The sequence below is a fragment of the Mauremys reevesii genome, linkage group 5 (assembly GCF_016161935.1).
Source record: "Mauremys reevesii isolate NIE-2019 linkage group 5, ASM1616193v1, whole genome shotgun sequence".
Taxonomy (NCBI): Eukaryota; Metazoa; Chordata; order Testudines; family Geoemydidae; genus Mauremys; species Mauremys reevesii.
Window position 1 is genome coordinate 128,742,412 of NC_052627.1, and position 18,537 is coordinate 128,760,948.

The window sequence follows — 18,537 nt, forward strand, 5'->3', positions numbered from 1 at the left end:
GACTAGATATCATCAGCCTTGTAGGGATCTTAGAAAAAGACAAGGCTGGTCTTTTTTTGCTTTGATTTTTCCTCATTTCCTTGAGAAGGACAAGGAAATGCATACTGGTAACCTCGCTAATTCATTCCCCAGTGAAAATCTTGGCTGGAGCTACCCCCTTTGGGCTTTATCATTGTGTAGAAGGGCTTGCACACCACATCCTTAGTGTCTCTGTCTAGGACCCGCTTGTGTAGGTCTGGAGATGAGGTCTCTATGTTGGCAAGCAGATAATACACTGAGACTGCCTCAGGATGTAGTCCAAGAGAAACATACATGAAAATTAACTTTTAATGCCTGTAATTTTACACATGGGAATTTAAGAGTCAGAATTAAATTAAAGTAAACTTAATCATAGAATCATAGAATCTCAGGGTTGGAAGGGACCTCAGGAGGTCATCTAGTCCAACCCCCTGCTCAAAGCAGGACCAAACCCAACTAAATCATCCCAGCCATGGCTTTGTCAAGCCTGACCTTAAAAACCTCTAAGGAAGGAGATTCAATGATAACAATGAAATTACAAAAGCCACATTCTGCAGGGGTGGGGGGGATATCTTATACTGTGTGCCTTAAAATCTTAATGCTTAAAATTTCTGAAACTGTTACAACTGTAGTTATTGAAAATAAACTCTGCACTCTGAAAGCCTCTGCATTAACTGTTAATGCTAAACTATCTAGGAACCTATTTTCTATCCAGCATAATTTTTATTACAAAATCATTAAAAGATTAAATCAATATTTTGGTTTGAACAGTATGAGCAAAAGGCTAGATTTAAACAAAGAATATTAATGAAACTTCCAACCAGGGAAAACAAATGGAGCATTGAAAGGATTGTTGAGATGCCACTGAAGAGGGAAGCAGCATAGGGTGAAATCACTGAACTGTTGAGGAAAGGAACACATGACGGGTGGTTAGAAAGATGCCACAGGGATGTGTCAGAGATATAGAGTAAAATGGCCCTGTTTGGAAGAACTACTACATTGTCAATTTTCTATACCCAATGCTATTTCGAGAAGAAAAAGTTTATGCACATTATGAGGATTGTACCCCTTGAAGCATAAAAAAATTACCTTTAGAACATGCTGATATGAAAATAAATTGACTAATAATAAACACAAACAAGCCATGCTGACGTGTTTTTTCTCCCCATACACTTCTCATTTGTGGATTCATTACAATATAGAAGCTAAAACTGAGCTGTGAGTTGCTAGATTTTGTGACTACAAGGAATAAGCAGAATAAAACCATAAATGGCAATAGCAGTAAAAAAACCTCTTGGCTTCCTTTGGGACCATCTTTTACCTGATTTATAACAAACTCAGGAAGCTTTAACACTTTTTTAAAATGGTGTCTGAGAAGTTTTACACATCAGTACAAATAATATGAATATCTAAAACAAGAGCTCTGAAATCCCTTCATACTGTTGTATTTGCATGTGCATTTTTGTGTTTGAAAGAGCACTGAAAGGGATTATTGTTGAGTCTAAACATTTTCATCCTATAAATTAAATTCCAACATATTACCTGGACCTTTACAATATTTTCTTGCACATGAATGATCAAAGGAAAAAATGAAACCTTATTAAAACATTTCTCTGAAGGCTTTTTTTTTTCCCCTGGGAGACATCTTTCCCCACAGAAATATGTGAAAAGCCAGTTCCTCTGATCTGATTCTTGCATTATTATCATTGTCTACACTCAACTGCCTCTGGTACCTTAGACACACACAGCTAAAGATAAAATACTCTGGAGACCTGAATAAGAGCTCTGTGTAGCTCAAAAGTTTGTGCCTTTCACCAACAGAAGTTGGTCCAATATAATATATTACCTCACTCACCTTGTCTTCTGGATGACATCTGGAATGAAATGCTTGATCAGTTGACCATTTGTGTAATATATACATATAATATATCGTGGTCAAACTTAAAATGGTTCTCCTGGTTTGAAAGATCTTTCCTATCTATAGAGTGGGGAATAACAGTAGAACCAGAAAGCTCATTTAAAAAGACAGAAACGTTTGAACTGTGACCCTTATAAAAAAAAATTCTTTGCCTATTTTTGCATAGGTCAACTATCAAAATATCTTTAGGCACATGAACAGTAAATATTTACTGATCACATACACTAAAATGATAAAATGGCATAAGGCTGACATGAAATAGACAGCTGACCCATTCAAACACAACATTGGAAATCCTCCTCACTGGAAAAGGCCTGAAGCCTAGATCCTCAGCTGATGTGTAGTGGCATAGCTCTAAGTTTAGTGGAACTACACCCATATACACCAGCTGAGGATTTGACCCTGAGTGTATAGATAGATCATACAACATAGCTGGTGGTCAAGACATTTTGATTCGGTGATGGAAATGAATTCCAGAATCAACCCCTAAACTATATTTGAAATGTAGAAAATGTTCCATTTTCATCTTTCTATAGGGGAAACCGTATTCAATAGTTGTTTATGGGGTGTATATATATATATATATATATATATATATATAAATATGTATATATGTGTGTGTATATATATATATATATATATATATATACACACACAAAGATAATTAATAATGCATTATAAAAAAGTTAGATTGGTCCTCCCTCCTTCTATTCCACTAAAATACATGGATTTAATGGTTGATTTATTCTGAATTCATTGTATCAATCCTCCACATGTATTTGCACTGCTACAAACTGTGCCTTATTAGTATAGCTACAAACTGAGACTTATTTAGTTATCTGGGGTCAGTGAACATGTAACATAGTTTTATAAACTGATATTGAACAGGAAGAAACTGCATTAGAATGAAACCTGAATAACAATAAGACAAAGACTCAGGAAAATATTTCTTGCTCTAGCTGTTATACACACATATTTTCACTGTCAAGAAACTGAAGGTTTTTTTTTTTTTAATCTTTACTTTTTCTCCGGTTACTTTAAAAAAAGAAAAAGCTCTGTAACCCCCTTGGCAGTTGTCATGATGACAACCTACTGCCAGCTCAAGGGCAGGTGAGCAAACAGCAGGAGTGCTCTAACAGTTTGTGACTGAACTAAGCATGTGAGGGGGTTTCGTCCCACAGACGGGGATTCCCACATGGCAACACAATGTGCTGCAACTTGGATTTTCAGTCTAACAGGATTTTAATACTATTCTTTAAAGTCTCCTTTTTTTCTAGGAACTTTACAGTTTTTAAAATTACATCACCATGAGCCTGATACTCTTCTGACCAGTTTTATAGCAGTGTGAGATTACGGACTTCAGCAGAGCTAGTCTTCATTTACATTCATGCGATTGAGAGGAAAAGTAGGCCCAGTCATTTTAGAATAAGAGCTGTTTAAAAGTATTTGTTTGTGTGAACCCAGGGGGGCAAATTCATCTCTGAGTCAATGGAATCATAATCTAGCCTAGGATTTTCTAGTTTAATGAAGAGCCTTTTCATGTACAACAATATTCAATCACAAATCTGTTACTTACGATACATAAATCACAATAAATTGTTGAGAAACACACCAAGAAGCAATAAATAAAACTCAGATATCATGTACAGTTAGACCAATGTGACATCAGAATCAAGTCCTGTATACTTTGGAACTAAACTTGTCTATCATGCTTTGTGAAATGCCATGAAAACAGAGCCAAATTTCTTTTATCATCTTTAACGTATAGCTTGTCAGGAAATACATTTTTCTCCATGAACAATTTCAATAAACTGACAAAAATGTTCTTTGAAATTGTTCAGAGTCTCATTCTAATATTGAAAACAAAAGATTTTTCAGTTTTCAGCAACTGAAAATAAAATAAAAAAAAAAGATATTACCTGAAGAAATTGTGACAAAAATACCTACCAATAAAATTCTGATGGATATTTTTACCAGTTCTATGGAATTGTTTAAAATATGGATACTGGGACTGATTGCTGCTGCGTCACTCCATATTTTGGACCACTGTAAAAACACCAAAGTCTTTACCTAATGCTCTGTTCCAATTCATATGACCTCTGAGAAATGTTAATTTCATCTGTCTGGACTAAAAGAAATGTAATTCATTATAATCATTGACAAACTAACACTCTGGTTAGGAAGAATTCTATGTTGAAGAATTGTTGCAAACGCAAAGTAGGACTAGCTGGTGAGCTCAATCACACTGATGGCAATTGCAGCTCGCCTCTGCCGAAGTCACTGACATTACTCTGGATTTGCACCAGTGTAACTCTGAGCAGATTCTGCACTTCGGTCTCTAGACATATTCCAAAAGCATTTGCAATTTCCATGGGATGCGAGTCATTTTCCACTCAGGGAACACTGTACAAATTGGGCTTACACATGTGCTAGGCTGCCAAAAAAGGCCACATAAAAGGAGAAGGCAGGAAAAAAAAAGAGTAATAACATTTCCCCCTTCATAGGTTTCAGAATATTTAGAAAGCATTTGATCAGTTAAAAGAATCACTCAATGGCCCTCACGGAGCTGCTCTTCAAATAGAAATGGCTGTAATAGTATCTCCTATTTCCAGAAATGTTCACCCTGAGCAGAGGCAACCCTTGATGTTTAGTGTTTATTTTGAATGTATTGTCTCTACTTTGCCGTGGCTAAAATGCCTCTGCTTTCCAAGGGCTGAAGATGATAGAGCCTCCATTGTCTGGCTTTCTGTGTAGTCTTTTACACCTGTGCAAGATGAATGCAAAAAATGGGTATAAAATACTACCAATCTGATTTGTGCTCACGTTTACTAGTGATTAAGCTTACTTGTGCTCAGGTCTAACCGCTGCTCCATAGTTGCATAAAACAGTAACAACCTTGTGACTCCCTGTTGAATCTCTGTGAGGCAAAAGGCAGGTATAGCTGGCTTCCACATCAGTGCCCTCTACACCTGATCTCCAGTGGAGGGGATATAGTTGGGACAATGGAGGCATAGCCAGAATGTTGCTAGGTTCTGCTGATCTCTGGGTATTAGGCCATCAGAACCATTGCAAACCAGTGCAGCTCAGAGTAGCCCCTAGGCTGCTTTAAACTATGCTGGGGCCAAGGCACCAGAAAGACACCAAGACTGGTAGCTGTAAACAGCTCCTAGTTGGCTCCCTCCACAAGCGACGTCTAGCATTTACTGAGCACAGTTGAGAATTGAGCCCCATATTTATTTATTTTTTAAATAGTTACAAACAAACTGTTCATTTCTTCCAATCCACTTTTGAGCAACCTGTTACATTAGTACATAAACCTGTGGAAAAGTCAATTTAAAAAATCCCAGGCCAACACAACCTTAATATTTATTATGCTATCAAAGTAGAGAACAATTTGCAAAGATTTGTGAGGACTAAGGGATTTTTTTCTCTGCATTTTCCTGCTGGCATAAAGGCCGTTTTCAAATTAACTAAGGTCATCAACTTCCAGTAATAAGCACTGGTAGCACTTCTGCTGCTGTCAAGCAATTTTCTTCTTTAACATGCACAAATCTCAAGTCCACTACAACAAAGTGAATAACATATAATTAACTGGTCAATTTTTTAGAGAACATGTTAACCATAATGTCTTACATCTTCTCTCTGGGGGATTGTCTTTTGTGTCAGAAAAGGAAAAAAAAATAATGACAAAAAGGAATCAGACAACAATACAGCTCATAAATATCTGGTGGGAGAGACAATGTGGGGGAGGAAATGTCTTTTATTGAACCAACTTCTGTGGGTGAAAGAGAAAGTTTTGAACTTCACAGAGCTCTTCTTCAGTACCTGAAGAAGTTGTGTAACTTGAAAGCATGTCTCTTTCCATCAACAGAAGTTGGTCCAATAAAAAATATTACCCCACCCCCTCATCTGTCATATCCTGGGACCAACACAGGTAGAACACCACTGCACGCATAAATATCTGATGGTGTATTCCTTCTCTTCATAGATAAATTTAACAAATTACAGGGATGGGGAAGGGGTGTTGGTTGGGTGGGGCAGTTTAGCTTCTATCCACAAAACTGCAAACTTCATATTCATTTTCTGTAGAAACAGAAACACTTTGGGCCTTCCACCCACTGTTAACAATTGAATGTAAGACTTGAGAATCTCAAACCAATTTATACACATCAACATCTTGTAAGGTAGCTATTCTCATTGTCCAGATGGGTAAACCTAACAGAGCGAGGGTAAGGCTGGGATCTCTAGAGGAACCTAAGGGAGCTAAAATTAAATGGGAATCAAGTACCTAACTCCCTTAGGGTCTTTTGAGAATACCAATCTAAATGACTAGCCTAAGTCAACACCATAACGCAGGACCTGATAATAATATAGTGTTTGAGAGTAATTGCCCAAAGCATGGAAAGAGCACTGCCATAAAAGATGGGGGTTAGAAATATTATATTGAAATATTGTGGTATATTTTTATAAGGGGTGGGAGAATCCGGATAATAAATGAGGGATCTTGACAGCTAGTGCCACTAGATAACAGTCCCATTTTGAAGGGCCCACTCCTGCAAGGTGAGGCATCAATGAGAGGGTAGTCAAGACCTGATAGGATTAGTTCCCACATCACAAATAAATACCCTTTGATAAAGTCAGACTGTGGTAGTTCACGAACATGCTTAGTAATAAATAAGGGAAGAAACATACAGAAATTGGGTCCTGCAGGAAGAACTGTATCTAAAGAAAATTCATGTCAAAAATTTCTGCCTCACAGAAACTGCTGTTTAACACCGGATATCTTTGATTTTGTAAATTATCAGGGGGTATATCAATCAAACCTTTAATGATGCATTAATGTGGTTTTGTGATCCAATGTATGCATTTGTTTGTGTGCGTGTGAAGAACTTTACGTCCAACTGCTATGACTTCACTTCAGAGCGCTTGTCTTCAGAATGGCACCACCTATTACCAATACAAACGGCACTACTGCATTCATCTGCCACCCACATGCTTTATACTTTAGTACCAAGACTATTCTCTTAGCATTTAGCTTAGTGTCTGCTATTGCCAAAATAATTCAATGCACTATCTAATGTTTGAAAATGTTGACCCATCTTCCCTTAAACTGACATTCTGCTGTGTTGTCCTGCCATGGTTCAGCTTTATGTCAATCACACACTCCTAGATACAAGTATATGTGTCAATCAATAATCATAAATTACTTGAGAGTTTGATATTTTCAAACATATTATACACTCCTCAGATTCACGTTGTTGTTATAAAAAAATACATGTCACTCTGATGCTCAGTAATAATTAGTCAAAGCTACAAGGTCACAATGTCTAGCTCAGCAGCTTTGCTAGTACAGCCCAGAGCTGGCATGTAGAAGAAAATCATTTCAGAATAGAAAATTAATCAATAAAAGTTGGAAATGGGAAAATACCCCAGATTAAGCGCTGCTTTAAGTAATGATCATTTCAAGCTTCCTTCAGCAGTGGAGAGCTCTACCAATGTTCTTCCAGATAAGCAAATTTGTTTTAAAGAAAAAGAATGATCTGAAGGTCTCAAAAGAGTCTCAGGACAGACACAGATGAACACAAACAATTAAACATTAGCCAACATTTTTTTTCCTGTCCATCCCCTAAGATCTATATCTATCTCCCATTAGTGCCTGCCTTCCTAAAGGTCTGAGTATCTGCAATGGTGAAGGGATAGCATGTTTCTTTTAAGAAAGAGACTTTACTAGACCAGAAGGTTTGGATTCATTCCTCCGGTGATTACTGTACTGGAGTTACCAAAGAAGCTTGAATTAGCCAGAAGCTTGTTCATTATACTCAGAAATAGCTGAGAATGAAAAAGCAAGGGGGACTAAATAAAAGGAGAAATTATATCACCTGATCGAGTCTAACCAAAGATAACATTGACATGTTTTAAATACAAGGGACTATCTACAAAGACAACCAGAGGCATGAAGTAAGCCTGGCAAACCAGAAAGACCAAATCCGAGATAATTCAGGTACTGCCAGCACTGAAGTTTTGCTAATACTCCTCTTGAAAGTGATGAAGATATTCAATCAGGGGAAATTGCATGGATATTTATTTAAGAAGGTAGGCCAGATGGGCTTGGTTGCCAGTAGCAATGTCTGTAGAGACTAGTAAAGCTAATACTTATGTATGGAATATCCAGAGGATTAGAAGATGCTAGAGTTTTGCTAAACTAGTTCAGTTCACACCAACTCAGATTGATCTCACTGCATGGAACCATTGCTGGTTATCAGAGTTCTGACCTTAAAAGTGCATCAAGTGCACGTCAGAAAACCATCTGCAAAGGTCCTCCAAAGTTCTTCTCCACATTGCCTTGATCCTAGTAGTGCTCTGTGCAGGCCATTCCCCCGGATGAAAGCGATGCAAGGGCTTCACTAATTTATGCTGGATTCTAACAACCATCACAGTTGAAAATCTAGCCAAAGATTGGCCTAAAATAAGGGTGTGTGACCATATCCACTTTACTCCTGATGTGCCCTTTTTCCATGGCATGCTGGCAGCAGAAAGGGTATGTGGGCAGCAAAGTCTCTACATCATCCCTATGAATTAACTTTATAGCCAGGTTACAGCAGTAGTGTGACACAAAGTGGACACAGCACTGTGGAGGATCTAGCCCAAGGTATTTAAAATAGGAGAGAGACAGAATCTCATTCAAGAGACACATTAGATCTCTGTAGTAAATGCTCCCCTAAAATAATTATCCTCTCATGGCAAGTGCTAACTCCAATCTTCTCCTCTCTTGAAATGTGTGGGATCAATAAGAGATCTGTATACAGAGTTAAGATCACCCTTGGGGTCTGAGAGGAAAATGTTGTCCTATGTTTCTTATTATAAAACAAAGGACCATCTTCAGCAGACAATGAAAAGAACATAATAAATAAATAATAATAATAATAATAATTAATAAAGTATTTGAGTATGACACAGCTTCAGAATTCTGTCCAACACTAAACATTAATAGCATTTTGACCACAAGACCTTCTGCAGGTTGACCAGTAAAGGAAATATATATATGTAATTCTTAAGTTTATAATAAACTTTTCTTATTCTGATAGAGATAGGAAAAGTAGAATTTCTGATCACAGAGTTTTATTTGTTGTTTATTTTTCTGTTTTGAAAGCTCTCTATAAATCATCTCAATAAAGACTAAATAACTCCCTCTTGCAAGATTCAGACTTCTATTACTTTATACACAGGAACACAGACGGGTTTTTCAAATCAATATTAGAACAACAAAAAAAATGCCATAATCACAATATAGGATATGGGGACGAACACATAGGAGCCTGCTTTATTTATTATACATGTGAGGAAAAGGGCAAGCAGAGACAATGAAAAGAATAACAAAACCTGAGCTGGAAAAGCTAGAGAGAACATTTATGGCAAGTAAAAATCTGTATTTCAAACTCCTTACTAAAATAATTTCTGTAAAACATACCATTATTTAATTGTATAAATAATTTGTTTTCTTCTTTTTCATTGAAGACAAACATTGAGCAAAGAGTTTGAGAGGCCAAGTGAAACCATTTGAAAACAGACTTAAGCAAATAAACCACTCACCAGGCTATAATAAGTAAGGGAAGGAGGTGAATATTATGAATCAATCAACTCTAATCCAGAAAAGCATTTAAGCACATACTGTACTTAACTTTAAGCATGTGAGTACTCCCATAATATCACTCAGCACAATGGGATTAAGCACATACTTAAGTGTTTTGGGGACACTTGGGGATGGATCACTTGATAATTACTGGTTCTGTTCATTCCCTCTGGGGCACCTGGTATTGCCCACTGTTGGAAGACTGGGCTAGATGGACCTTTGGTCTGACCCAGTAAGGCCGTTCTTATGCTCAATTGGCATTTAAATCATTCATAAATCTTCACTAGGGTCTAGATTTCACAAATGCTTTTTGTAAGCAATGTGGGAGATATGTTTTTTAATTTATATGAGTACTTTTGTTTCATTGATTATTGTAATGCTGTCAAAGAGGGGTCAAAGAGTCCTGGGTGGATTTACACATGTATAGGAAGGCAGATAATGGTTGTAGATACCCCAAATCACTGAAATTTAACAATGCAGGTGTCAGATCCTTTAAAGGTATTCCCACCACATTCGGATGAAGGGGCTGTCTGTGTTTATCCCCATCACCTTCTTATCAACAGGTCAGTAACTCCAAGGGGGGTAGGCAGGGAGGAAATCCAAGTGGAAATCATTAAACAAAGAAATGTGGAGGGGTTAAGCACCACAGTACTGACGCCGAGAGATGTTAGAAAGAGGCAGTGTCCCTCCAATCCAAGATGTTGGGGGTGTCTGGGTTATGTTAGATCTGTCTAAGTTAAGACAATATGCATACAAGCCTCTAGTTGTTTTAATCCTTTCCCTCTCTGTTTGTTAAGTACTTATGGATAAATAAATACTATTTTGCTTTGAAGGGGCTGTTCGAAATAACTATATTTTCATACTGTTCAAGTATCTGGCAGGCACCAAACCCAGTTGGACCTGCTAAGAAAACCTGGCTGGTAAAAAGAGGTGCTGTAAGTTGGTGACCCAGTCTAAAAGTGGGGTGAATTGCAAGATTCCACTCTGGGAGAAGTGCAAGCAGAAATACTGCCACTTTGCAGGTTGCCCTCAAAAGGACTGAGTGAGGGGTCAAAGTGCAGCTTATCCTGGAATCCTAACAGTTGTTCACTTAAGAGTCAATTGCCCTACTCATGTGAGTGTAGGTATTCAGAAGCATTCCTGATTGTGGGATCTATCCCTACATTACGGGCATTGTTAACCTGATTTAAAGAGCACTAGGCATGATTATATTCTGTAAGGTGTTCACCACCCTTTTAAGCAAAAGAAATGGAAAACAAAAAGATAAAGATGTGCATGTTTGTTTTTTCTTTCAGCTAAAATATAGTAGTACAAGCAAGAAAATCACTGGATACAAAGAATCTCATGGGGCAGATACTCATACTGATATAAAGTATATTAGTTGACACTATTTCAGCACAATTTCTTTACGGAGTTTTTTATATTTTGAGCTTTGGTCCCAAATACAACAACAATACTCTGAAAAAAACATGTGTTGTCCTGCTTATGCGTACTAACAAACACAGGGCTTAGTACCATGAAAGTTCCCTGGCTTTCCTACTTTGGGAAAGGGGGAAGCCTTCAATTCTTAAGGCAGGTCATGGCTTTCATCTTCCATGGCTCTCTTTGAAGTCAGTGGGAGTCATTTTCATTCCCATCATATTGATATTAAAACTACCCCCTTAATTTATTGCAATTATAACTGCTTGCCTTGTTTTATAGGGCAAGTAATTCATGGAAACTTATTTGGTTTCATGAATAATAAATATAGCTGAGATATTTAACTACTTTAACCAGCGAAGATGCTCATTGTCCCAGCTGCTGTGTTAGCATTTTATGCTAAAATAGTTTTCAATGGCATAAGAAAAAATGAGAATATCTTTGAGAGGCATTGCAGACTTTCCCATGAATCTTAAATAATTGCATATGTGGAATAGGTTCAGATAAAATACAACTGACCACAAGCAATGGCTATGGGACCTTATCTCCTTATTTTAGTTTTAGTGGGAAAATTAGAAAGAGGAACCCTTTTGCACAGTTGGGGCCAGATCTTCGGCTGGTGTGAATTGGTGAATGTCACCTTCTACCAGCCCAGCTGAAGTTCCTGCCATTATTTTCATGATTTTTTTTTCTAGGGACTTCACATTGCAGACTCCAATAGGGCCTTATGGCGCCTATTACAAGGGATAGATTTTGATTTAATGAAAAAAGTATGTGTTTTCTGCAGAAGGTCATTACAGGCACATTATCCCTTTGCTGGACACTGAAAAAACAAAATAAAATCCATGATAGTTCAAAGTTAAGTGGAGAAAGCTGGGAAGACCAGAAGGGTCAGTTCTTGCTGTGAGGAAGAGCAGAAAACTAAAACCAGTAGATAGCAGTGGTCTGCTTGGGACAAACCCTTTACTAAGGTGACACTGACATAACTCGATCTAGGATAATATGTGACATGTATGTATGATATGGACTATAAGGTGGATAGAAAGCTGGCTAGATCATCAGGCTCAACGTGTAGTGATCAATGGCTCCATGTCTAGTTGGCAGCCGGTAACAAGCGGAGTGCCCATAGGGTCGGTCCTGAGGCCAGTTTTGTTCATTATCTTCATTAATGATCTGGAAGATGGTGTGGACTGCACTCTCAGCAAGTTTGCAGATGACTCTAAACTGGGAAGAGTGGTAGATACACTGATGGGAAGCAATAGGATACAGAGGGAACTAGACAAATTAGAGGACTGGGCCAAAAGAAATCTGATGAGGTTCAACAACGACAAATGCAGAGTTCTGCACTTAGGATGGAAGAATCCCATGCACTGCTACAGACTATGGACCAAGTGGCTAGGCAGCAGTTTTGCAGAAAAGGAGCTAGGGGTTACAGTGGACAAGAAGCTGGATATGAGTCAGCAGTGTGCCTTTGTTGCCAAGAAGGCTAACGGCATTTGGGGCTTGATAAGTAGCAGCATTACCAGCAGATCAAGGGCCGTGATCATTCCCCTCTATTTGACATTGGTGAGGCCTCATCTGGAGTACTGTGTTCAGTTTTGGGCCCCACACTACAAGAAGGATGTGGAAAAATTGGAAAGAGTCCAGAGGAGGGCAACAAAAATGATCAGTGGGCTGGAGCACATGATTTATGAGGAGAGGCTGAGGGAATTGGGATTATTTAGTCTGAAGAAGAGAAGAATGAGGGGGGATTTGATAGCAGCTTTCAACTACCTGAAAGGGGGTTCCAAAGAGGATGGATCTAGACTGTTTTCAGTGGTAGCAGATGACAGAACAAGGAGCAATGGTCTCAAGTTGCAGTGTGGGAGGTTTAGGTTGGATATTAGGAAAAACTTTTTCACTAGGAGGGTGGTGAAGCACTGGAATGAGTTACCTACGGAGGTGGTGGAATCTCCTTGCTTAGAGGTTTTTAAGGTCAGGCTTGACAAAGCCCTGGCAGGGATTATTTTGTTGGGGTTGGTCCTGCTTTGAGCAGGGGGTTGGACTAGATGACCTCCTGAGATCCCTTCCAACCCTGATATTCTATTATTCTGTTTTATCTACATTTGAATATATAATTACTAAATTTGGAGTGGTATCCAATGATTTCTAAAATGGACTCAACAGATTGACCAATACAACTGGCTGTTAAATGGCCCAAGCCCTTTGCACATAAGTGAATCTAGTGTAATATTCTTCAAGTCTGAAGGTTAAATGAAGTAATTGAGACTGTGGGTGGGGGGAGGGGAGACAGCTAATAAACCCTGAGACAGGAAATAACTGTCTCCCCTCTTATGAATAAGAAATATTTTGGACTGCTAGTTGAGACAAGGGCTATGCGCCAAATCCTCAGTTGCTGTGAATCAGTGCAGCTCCATTGACTTCAGTCATGGTAGAAATCATGGACAAGGCCCTCACCTGATACAAATCAACAGACCTCCACGGAAGTTTATGGAATTATGCCAATATATAGTAGCTGAGGCACACAAAGTATCAAGCATTGTTGGTGCTTAAAACAACTAAAAGCTAAAAAAAACCCAGAAGCAGCTCACTGTCCTATTTTGAAAATCTTGGAAAGAATTAGTCTGTAAAAGAGAAATTCATTAGCAACAATGAAATCAAACTGTGGAAGAGGTCATAGACCAGATTCATCAAAAGAATACTGAGATGGCATTTTTCATACTATAGTTTAATGTATTTATACATGATGAGTAGTTGTGATGATAATTACCAAAGTTGGATATGTACAGAACACAACGAATGTCTGTATTTTCAGAAATCAGCACATCAAAAAATGAGAAAAGGCAAGGAAAGCTTCCATCAAATATTCCATCAAAGTTAAAAATACAGCAAAACGTGAGAGGGCCTGGACCATCCTATGCAAAAGAGATGGTAGCTTCTTCACAAAAAAAGGAACAAAGAAAGGGGTAAAATAAAATTTAAGATAAAATCATATTTGCACATTGCATGCCTGACTCTCTTACTGGTTTCTGGCTTTTCGCCATCTCATTCTCTGTGTATTTTCAGCTGGGAAAAGTGCAATCAGGACTGATAGTGACTTTCTGAGATGAAAATAGATAGCATGACTCAAAAAGCAGGGACATGGTAGTTTCCCTCTAATTCAGAAAGAAAGAAAAAAGATGGACTCTTACCTGGCTGCTAAAGTAACAAGTTCAGAAAGAACATGAACAAATCTTATAAGGCTTATCTTGATCAACTTTTAATAGAACAGATAGTATTCAGAAATGGAAGAAACGACCGATACTGTGTTCCACTGAAAGGTCAACTTAAATGAATTATTTATTACATTCATACATTAATCTACTAAGATACTCAATATCAGCTGTCATAACTAAGTGTTATTATTTTACTCTTCTATAATGGCTTTCATATGGTTGCCAGTGACTTATCAATATTAAAGCTAATGTTTTCTCTATGAGATAGGCAAGTAATATTACAGCGATTTTACAGATGTGTAAACTAAGGCACAGAGAAGTTACATGACATGTTCTAGGTCACATGGGAGTCAATGGGCAGAGCTGAGACTAATCCTGAATTTCTAGATTTTTATAGCTCATTGGCATTGTAAATACTTTGGATATATAACATTACCCATCCAACACTGTTCTCCCCTTCTGACAGACTATGCAGATATGAATGATTACAGTTCTCTCTACTTTGTGATTTTGAATGTTTGGCATTATCAGTTAAACAATTGATATTCAGGCAGTATGGTGATTTTTTGGTTTCTAGTACTCTGTAAATTAGTCCATTATTAATATTTTGTTGGCTAGTCTAATCAAGGTGGCCTATAGCAGTTACTGTTATTTCTCCTTTAGATTTCACTCCTTATATCCTAACCCAGGGGTAGGCAACCTATGGCACGCGTGCCGAAGGCGGCACGCAAGCTGATTTTCAGTGGCACTCACACTGCCCGGGTCCTGGACACTGGTCTGCATTTTAATTTAATTTTAAATGAAGCATCTTAGACATTTTAAAAATCTTATTTACTTTATATACAACAACAGTTTAGTTATATATTATAGACTTATAGAAAGAGACCTTCTAAAAACATTAAAATGTATGACTGACATGTGAAACCTTAAATTAGAATGAATAAATGAAGACTCGGCACATCACTTCTGAAAGGTTGCCAACCCATCCTAACCCAAAGAATTCACTACTACACTCTTTATTGTCCAAGTCTAGTCCATTGGCATTGCATATTTGTTTGACATACAGTGTAACAGAAATCCCCAAACCTTCTTCCTTTTCCATCCGCCCGTATTGACATCCAAGTTATAGAACAGACTCATAAATCCAAAGACCAGAAGGGACCATTGTGATCATCTAGTCTCACCTCTTGTATAACACAAGCCATATAATAATTCCTAGAATATTCAATCTTGATTTAAAAATTATCAGGAATGGAGAATCCACCACAATCCTTGGCAAATTGTTGCAACTGTTAATCACTCTCACTGTAAAAAATATACACTTTATTTCCAGACCGAATTTGTCTAGCTTGAACTACCAGCCATTGGATCACATTTTAACTTTCTCTGCTAGACTGAAGAGCCCATTATTAAATATTTGTTCCACATGTAGATACTTATAGACTGTAATCAAGTCACCTGTAACCATCTCTTGGTTAATCGAAATAAATTGATCTCTATGAGTCTATCACTATAAGGCATGTTTTATAATCCTTTATTCATTCTTGTGGCTCTTCTCTGACCCCTTTATCAACATCCTTTTTGAATTGTAGGCACTGGGACTGAACGCAGGATTCCAGCAGCAGATGCACCCATGCCAAATACAGAGGTAAAATAACCTTTCTACTCCTCCTTGAGGTTCCCCTGTTTATGCATCTCAGGATCAGTTAGTTCTTTTAGGCCACAGAATCCCTAGGAGCTCATTTTCAGCTGTTTATGCACCATGACCCGGAAATCTTTTTCCAAGTCACTGCTTCTCAGGAAAGAGTGCCTCATCCTGTAAGTATGGTCTACATTCTTTGTTCCCATATGTGTACATTTGCATTTAGTCATATTAAAATATATTGTTTGCTTGAGCCCAGTTTACCAAGTGATCCAGATCACTTTGAATCAGTATTCTGTCCTCTTCATTATTTACCACTCCCCCAATTTGTGTCATCTGCAAACTTGATCGCAAACTTGATCATTGGTGATTTTATGTGTTCTTCCAGATCATTGATAAAAAATGTTAAATAGCATAGGGCCAAGAACCAAATCCTGTGGGATCCCACTGGATCATCTGTACCTAAGATATACCCATCTCCTAGAACTGGAAGGGACCCTGAAGGGTCATTTAGTCCAGCCCTCTGCCTCTACTAGCAGGATCAACTACCGATTTTGCCCCAGATCCCTAAGTGGCCCCCTCAAGGATTGAACTCTCAATGCGGGGTTTAGCAGGCCAATGCTCAAACCACTAAGCCATCCCTCCTCACATATATTATTATTATTACTACCACCATTTTTTAGTTAAGTGATCAGCTCCTCTTTATTTGTTCAGATGAGATATAATACAGAACTTCCCATGTTGGCTGTAACATTTTTCGAGTCATGAAATTTTCATCTCTTATGTTTAGAAACTCCAAGGCTGTTTTAGTACTGGTAACATGAGACTTCCAGCATATGTCACTCATATTGAAGTCCCCCATGATCATGCAGCCTTTTTTTTCTACACATTATACATAGGTACATAGAAGGCAGTCATCCTGTTCCCTAGTGTGATTTGGTGGTCCATAACAGACACCAATTACTGTGCTTTATCTATTAGGACATTGATGTATAAGCATTAAGATCATTTTCCTCCGAATTATCAGTGACTAGGGAACAGGCAATGCCATTTTTTGCATAGAGTGCCACTCTCCCTCCCCTTTTGCCACTCAATCATTCCTAAATAGGTTATAACCATTGATTTTAACATTCCATTTGTGCAAATCATCCCACCAGGTTTCAGTAATAGCAACTAGATTGAATTAGTGCTCATCAATAAGCAAATCCAAATCCTTGTGTTTATTACTCAGGCTCATACCATTGGTGTACAGGCAGTTCAAGAATTTCTTTTCTTCGTGTCTTTTGGTTCCCTGATTAATTTTGTTCTTAGCATCTTGATTTTATGCTGAGTATTCATATCTTCCCTCTTTTTTACCCTCCCCTTTTGCTATTAGTTTAACTCCCTCCTGATCCCTCTAGCCAGCCAGTCCCCAAGGAGATTGGTCTCCCTCCTAGTGAGGTGGATGCCATTCAAACTATATAGCCCCCTTTCCCCACAGAAGGTAGACCAATGTTCCACAAAACCAAAGCCCTCCACCCTCCACTACTTACATAGCCATAGATTCATTTTCAGAATCTTCTGCTTTCTGTCTTCCTTTGCTTGAGGAACAGAAAATATCTCAGAGAAAGTGGCTTAGACAGTGTTCTTCAGCATGCTCTTGAGTTCCCTGAAATCATCTGTCTGCGGGATATCCCCTGACACAGTGTCATTTGTGCCAATATGAACCATCACCAATGGATCCTTGCCCTTGGACTTCGGAAAGCTCTCTAATCATAAAGTGATGTCTCATGTCTTGGCTCCTGGAAGGCAGCACACCATCCAGTTGTCTGCCTCTCCCTTGCAATTCTTCTGAGTACTGAATCTGCAACAAGGATCCTCTGTTTATTGTTGACGTTTGGACAACTCTTTGCTAGTAAGCTTGAATTTCTTACAAGTTGAGCTGAGCTTCCATTCACACCTATCCTGTACCTGGCTGGTTTCCCTTCGTCCTGCTGAAGATTGAGGGGTATTTCCAGTAGTTCTGAAGTTGAGTAGCTGCTATTGTTTTGAAATATCTAGCTTTATGGAATTTGTCCTGCTTCTCTTCTACTCTTCGGTGGCCGGAGTCTGCCTATCTTTATCTGTCTCCAATCATACAGAATGCTGCCACTTTTGTCTTGCTTCTGGTGATTACAAACTATCAGGTCTCTGCTCTGACTTCCTCTCTCACTGATTTCTTTGTGGCCAGCTCCATTCTTCCTTGAACCTGGGGTACTGGTGTTTCCCAAAACTGGTTGTCTAGGAACCACTCCGTTTCTCTGACTCTTAGTAGCATCCAAGAATCTTTTTCTCCAGCACAGCTACCCACTTGCACTTCATGCACAGGAAATCCCTTCTGGCTTCAAGTAGGAAAGAGAACATGGCATATTCTTTGAAAGTCATCACCACTATTCCATCACGGGTCATCTTGATATCATACATAATACTGACCCTCTCACGCTTTCTCTCCAAAACTCTCCTGTTAGCTCCCTCTGTTCGGGGACTGCCTAGTAAGTGATTTTTTTTTAATAGCAAGTCTTCCCTGCTTAGTTCAGCTCACCTTTGCCCCTCACCACCAGCGAGTGATTAACCACTCAGAGACTTCAAACAGCTGGGCTGATCAAAGCTCAAAGGGCCAGAGCTTCAGGGACATTAGCAAGGCTCTGATCACAGCTACAAGGGCTTATTCAGGATC

At 38.5% G+C, this 18,537-nt stretch overlaps 1 protein-coding gene and 1 long non-coding RNA gene across 10 annotated transcripts in view; one reads left to right on the forward strand and one right to left on the reverse strand.

Moving 5' to 3' along the window:
• The window catches only part of LOC120405929, a 95,048-nt gene extending 81,152 nt beyond the window's left edge, over window positions 1-13,896 (forward strand). The window contains exon 4 of the long non-coding RNA XR_005598994.1: window positions 13,801-13,896. This is a non-coding gene — a long non-coding RNA (uncharacterized LOC120405929). The remainder of the gene's footprint in view (window positions 1-13,800) is intronic.
• Window positions 1-18,537, reverse strand: part of CTNNA2 (catenin alpha 2) — a 750,149-nt gene that overhangs the window by 106,509 nt on the left and 625,103 nt on the right. The gene's annotated exons all lie outside the window — the stretch shown is intronic.